This window comes from Triturus cristatus, chromosome 2_2 (genome assembly GCF_964204655.1).
Source record: "Triturus cristatus chromosome 2_2, aTriCri1.1, whole genome shotgun sequence".
Classification (NCBI taxonomy): Eukaryota; Metazoa; Chordata; class Amphibia; order Caudata; family Salamandridae; genus Triturus; species Triturus cristatus.
Genome location: NC_140582.1, coordinates 898,177,515 through 898,183,900, shown reverse-complemented (window position 1 = coordinate 898,183,900; position 6,386 = coordinate 898,177,515). Strand labels below are relative to the sequence as shown.

The following is a 6,386-nucleotide window of genomic DNA, read 5'->3' as shown; positions in this document are numbered from 1 at the left end:
TGTGCTTTGCGTTTGTCCAACTCTTTGAGAGAAAAAAAAAAGGACTGTAAAGTGGTAACGTAGGATGTGCTAATGGTAAGCACTGTGGGCCTGATCTCTCCTGTTACTGTTGAAGGTCTATGCTGGAAACAGACTACAGTAGAGATGATGCATATGCATACATGCCACCTCGGAAAGTGTTCTTGTTGCACTACACCATCACTTGTGCATTTGTTTTCACTTTCTTTCTGAATATCCCCTTTGGTTTTCAATCTAAAATTACAGGCCGGGCCTTGTCCAAAACTTTGTAAAACATTACAATGCATATTAATTACCTTACCAATCAATCACCTTTTTATTCCAGCCGGGCAGTGGCGAGTGGTGAGGCGACACACCCTAGATTGATGGACGAGAGGAGCAAGAGGAATGCCGAGATGCAAAAAACCAGTCCACATTTTTGACCAGGATAAGACAGTAACAGTATCCACTTTTCACTTCTTTTAAAAAATTTGATTAATATCTTGTATACATTCTTTACAACAGTGTGTTCTTGGAGTTGTTATTATCAATCATCATTACGTTTTCTCTGTGTTTACGATTCTTCACTACCAATATTTAAAATTTCTATTTGCTATCTGTTAAAGTTTTAAGGCCGGAACAGAACAAGAAATAGAAGTGTATGTAATCCGGGTCTCATCATGCATGCATTTCCTTTTTTATACCTTAACATATGGAATGGATATGGTATGGTAGTCTTCAATGATTGTCGTTTGTTTGTCTATGTATGCATACTGTTTTTCTATGTCAAACCTTTCCCAAAATCCCCCTTCCCATCCAATCAACGGACCCTAACCCTCTTCCCCCGGGCTGTGTGACTTATTGTCGAGGTGTAACTAAATTAAAAGTACACCAATACTTAATCACACACTTGCTGGGGCGGATGTGGTGAAAGCAACACTACTTCAATTTCAATGCAGAGCGATGATCTTCTTCTGCTTGCCCACCCATGAGTAGGATATTTCACAGGTTATTTTATTTAACAAAGGAACATATACCTCAGCATGAATTGCCGGCATTGATTTGATTTGTTTGTTGTCATTCCTCATATACAGCACTAACTGTTAGACTGTAGGCATAGCCAAGTCGACAAAACTATAGTTTGTAACTCTGTCTAGTAGGCTATCCTCATAATATCCAGCATTCATTTTTTTTGTCAAATATTTGAACATATAATTGTTGCTCGGTAAATTCTGTGATGTACTTCATTCAACTACTCCTCTAACAGTCTCTCAAAGGCGATTGACTATCTCCTTTTCTTTTTTTGGAAATGCTGCTACCCTGCCAGTGTATACTACTACTATACTACCACCACCACCCCAATCATGGCATGTATGAAAAAGGAAACCATCTTCACCATGCAGCCAGTGCTGTGCCACAGTTGGACATAAACATCAAGCACCGGTAAGAGAGAAGTTTGGGGGAGGCAGAATCAATAATGGACATGTCAATGATGTCAGTTTCAAACACCACTCCAAAGAATGCATAGTAGGACCAGTCAATGAGTGAGGTGTGTCGCATCTATCTGTTTGTGTCTTATACAGTCAGCAAATTATTGAAATCAAACACACGCTATGGGCGGCCATGCACCAGCAAAGAAACAGTGTGATGTAAAACAGTTACCCCACCTACAAAACATTAACAACATTGCATGTAACATAGAAAAATATATTTAATTGACCCTAACAAATAAACTAAACCCACAAAAGCTGACCCACCCCCCTCCCTAACCCCAACGACTGTCCATAGAAATAGAGAACGCCCAAACGAGTGAGGAAACAAACAGGAATTAAAAAAGGGGCAGTGACAGGGACTAACTGGTGGGGCGGGACTGGAGGAGGACACAAATCTGGTCCTCTAAATGGGCGACGCGGCGTCTAAGGCCGCGGCAGTTGCAACCACAGTGGGGGGGGGCACCGGAGATGGCACGGTGGCGGCGGGCAGCCGCCAGACGGTGGCGCCGTACCGCTGGAGGGCGGTGGCTGGGGCCCGGGGCACTGGAGGAGGCTTCAATTGCTGCTGCACTCTCCTCCTCCTCCTCGGCTAGGACCACCAGCCGCCGGTATTCCTGCTGGATTGCCTCCAGCTTCCGGCGCCGTGCCTTGGCGGCCAACTCCTTGCGGTTGATTTTCGGAGTAGCTGTGTATCAAAAAGAAAAAAACACGACAATTGTAAAATATAGTCTTAATAAAACAGTAGGACAAGGTAATTATTTATACACATAGTGGCATGGTAGAGTAGCACTATAAAATAAAGCACAGTAGTACATAACATTTTAAATGTCGCCCGTCCTTCTTCCTTCCACCTGTCTTACACTTTTTAGTTGAACAGTGCACCAGGTGCTCTTCTCCATAAAACTTTCAAAGCGGAGTTGAAATCAGATAGATGAGGCCATTGGTTACTCAATACTCTGGCTCCTAGTCCTATACCAATTAAAGGGAATTCTAGTCTTCTAGTTCACTCTTCAAACGTCCCCAAGAACTCATACTTACTTACGACATCGGATAGCGGGCGGACTTTGTCCGCCCGCCATCCGACTGCTAAAAAGGGTGGGGGTCCCGTGGGGACAATTAATTAGGATGATGCGCCCGGCACAGTGGCGGGCGCACCCTGTTATTTTAATTTTAAATTCTGGTTGGCTTTGCTGAAAGCAATGCTAAAATGTTGTGCTGCTTTTCCAAGCACAACATGACGGGCCTCGCACGGAGCCTGTCATGTTTTGCTTTGAAAGTCGGGGGGTACCATAGCATCGGTAGGTACCCTCCATGGGGGCCCCCAAGCATACTCTGCAATGTGTGCATGCCTTTCCGTGGCGGACGGTAATGCCGCCACGCAAAGGCATTCCAAAATGCAGATTATATGGCTGCCGGTGTGGTGAGAGAGACACCACCGCCATATTGAACCCTTTTCCGCCTAGACATGTCTGAATATTTTCTACAGGGATGGCGGGAGGTTTGCCCCTGCTGTGACGGCAGTGAATTCCAGCCAGCCCGGCGGGGGCAATACGCCCACCATCCTAATGGGGCCCTAATTCACAACTTTACAGTATACATAGACATACAGTACACCTTTGCAGTGAGTGTGCTGTCAAGTTCAACAATAGTTAAAGATTATGAATCTAACTTACCACCGCCTGCCACTGGTGCTGCCACTCCCCCTCCGTTGCTATCTGCAACTGCCGCATCCTCGCCCTCGGCGTCGCCTTCGCTGGCCCCAGCAATGGTGGTCGGTAGTGCGCCTAGAAAACATTACACATTTATTAGGCAACATATACACCTCCCCCCTATTGATCAGTAGCAAGGTTGAAAAATGAGTTAATACTAACATAAATCACTAGTACAAATCAGGTAGTAGTAGAGTAGACACTAAGTTATATGATCATTGTAGCATTTGCTTGATTAGCCCTAGCCATGCACATGTGACGTTACCTTTACCTTGCAGCTTCTTAAGACACCTTTGAGCCCACATGACCTGCCTCACACTGCTACTGTCTAGTCTACGCGCTGCGTACAGGCGGTCAACAAACATTAACCAGCCACTTTTTTAGGAAGAACTGGTGTACTACTGTTACTGTTAGTCCATATTGCTTATCCATAGATGCTACACTTTTTGGCACGGCTGAGAAATGCTTGCAAGTTGCAATATACTAACGCACACCATTTCTTTTTTCGCATTACAGACGCAAGATTCGCTTCTACGAACCAGAGCTTCTGAACGATGCACCAACTACCAGTACTAGGTTCTTCTGAGGTGAGGGGTCCCTTCACTCACATCTTCATTTATAAATGTATATAAACTAAATTGCTATGGGATGGTGGTGCTGCCTTCCACCACTTCAGTTATCATGATTTAATTCCCAACTGTATTAGTGTAACAATGTATTTTGTTTTAATGTTATTGATTTGCCGGTTGGTGCTGCTAAGATAACAGTGTACAGACCTTCTCAAATTGAAATAAAAATTTTAAACTTACATAGACTTCGTGGTATTTGGTGTGGAGTGGACTAACTTACACGATTGAGCAAATTAAAGTAAGGGTGTGCATGTGAATTGCTTCCACGACAGAGGTTGGGTGTGTTAATGTTCTGGGTTGTCTACTTGTTGGTTGTCTTGGGGGGAGGGTTCCGAGACCTAATAGGTATGACAAGACAGTACTATAGTCAAGCAGTGGAATTGTGGTGGGTGCGGAATTTCTGATTGAGGTGTGCAAGGAAGGTCCAACCTACCATCACCAACATCCTATTTTCTGGTGCAAATGTATGTGCAAGATCCCTACAACAGTTGTATGTCCTATAGGGTATCATATCAAAATATTAAGAAATCTGGTAGGGCTGTTGCTGTGAATTTTCAAAGCCTAAACATCAACAAGAGTAAAAAGTAGTACAAGACAACGACCCAACGGATTGTACGAGCTACTGGTGAATATGAGTTTTATATTACAACCTTTCACAAAGAGTGCCACTGGGCAAGACTAGCTACTACAGTACAGACAGACAGACTGATAGTATGTAGTAGTACTCAGTCATCGTAGCGGAGGCAGGGATAAGCTTTTTGAAACCGTACAGATCGAAGGATAATTGGTGGTAAAAAAATAGCATTTGGAAACACACTATAGTTCGGGAGAAATGGGGCAGTAAAAGTTATGGAATAAGAAATATTATTAAAAACAAGAAGACTTACTGGGGCCAGCAGAGGAGCCCTCAGCGGTGTCCTCCTCGTGGTGTTCCTGTCCCGCCGACTGCCCAGTCCCTGCCCGTCTGCCCCTGGGTGCTGATGAACAGGAAAGATATAAGAAAGACAAACATTGATGGATGGTGTCAACTTAAGCAAATACAATTTTTTTCAACAACGGTCAAAAAACACTTATCTAAACAATTGCAATAACTACATTGACCGATCTCATCTGGTCAACATGTAATATCGGGGGATTCGCAGTTCGACTACTTAAGTTACTATTTATCAACAGTAATCCATTCTTCCATTCTGATTCCAGAAAACTAAGTTACAAGTAAGCCTAAGTATTAGTACAACCTACCACCCAACCTAGCCCACCTATTCCAGGCATGCCAATTGTACATTAAGTATGCATTTCGACTGTATTCCTCAACAATGTGTATGATCCAATCATGGAGGACACATTAACATGACTACATTTTTTGTATATACACAATTTTGGTTTGATTGATGCTCATCTGCTACTGCTAAGTAACTGCAAAGCCTACCTCCACTCATTGAACAAACTAGAAAGGTTCTAAAGACTGGCGTACTAGCAGCACGTCACGTAACTGAGTGAGGGGGCATCACGCATACCACTAACCAATTAGAAGCTCATACAAAGTACCTAAACCTATGTATCAATCCGCCCCTATCTATTAGTGACAGGACAAAGTAAGGAGTGGACATGAGTCACTGTAGCATTACGTAACTTAATTTCTCTAAAATAAACTCGTAAAGAATCACGCTAAGCAAGCGCAAACGCAAAGCTGCAAACAAGTAAGATTAGTAGTAGCGCAGAAGAGCACCTGTGTCATAATCACAGAAGACTTTTAAACATTATTAACCTGGAATGTATTGCAAGCAGCAACATTCTATCTGGTTGGAAGGAAAAAAAGATATTCGCAATATATAACATAGAGCAGAAGAACAGACACAAAGTTGTAATAATTAAATAGGTACTCACCAAGCCCCGGGACCTCCACTCCTAGCAGGTCCAGCAGGTCCTGCTCACGGTCCAGGATGTCGGACCACCGGTGCGTCAGCTGTGCCTGGGTGCGCCGGACCCCAGAGATGCGAGACACTGCCCGGCGCACCTTCCCCCACCGCTGCCGACGCTCCCGGAGGCCGTACCCGGACCCAGGCCTGCCACCTGCTGCCAGGGTTGAGGGGAGGTGGCGCTGCACAAAGAAAATTAGTGCAGCCAACTCCGCCTCCCCAAATAAGGCCCGTGCATGCACCCCTTGTGGGCGCCGCCTTCCGCAAGGAAGGCGGTCGCGGCTCTGGCTGCGCCGGCGAACAGCCCTGCCCTTGGACATGGTTCTGGGGACGGGGCGGGAAAGAAAAGGTAAAATAAATAAAGGAGTAAAGGAAATAAATAGCAGGCAATACAAAGAGAAAAAGTAGCTAAAAAACAAAAAAAAAGGTACACAAAAACCAAAAATATAGAGGCAGGAAAATAGTTAGAGAAATAATAAGTAATAAAGATCCGAAAAAAGTGGCTATAAACAAAGGATTGAAAAGATTTAGGGAGGATTGAAAATCAGGCCCCAGAACCATGCAATAGAGTGGAAAACAAGATGGCCGCGCCCGTTGCGACCACGTGGGCAAGTTCGCGCGATATTTTCTCCCTGAGCA

The 6,386-nt window shown here is 44.3% G+C and overlaps 1 long non-coding RNA gene across 1 annotated transcript; it reads right to left on the bottom strand.

The window, feature by feature from the left end:
* Positions 1-251: 251 nt before the first annotated feature.
* LOC146862923 (uncharacterized) lies at positions 252-6,151 on the bottom strand. Its single transcript, XR_014978527.1, has 3 exons — positions 4,716-6,151; positions 3,164-3,274; positions 252-2,175 (listed from the first exon to the last, which is right to left on the bottom strand). It is a non-coding gene; the product is annotated as an uncharacterized LOC146862923 (long non-coding RNA).
* Between the last annotated feature and the right edge of the window lie 235 nt (positions 6,152-6,386).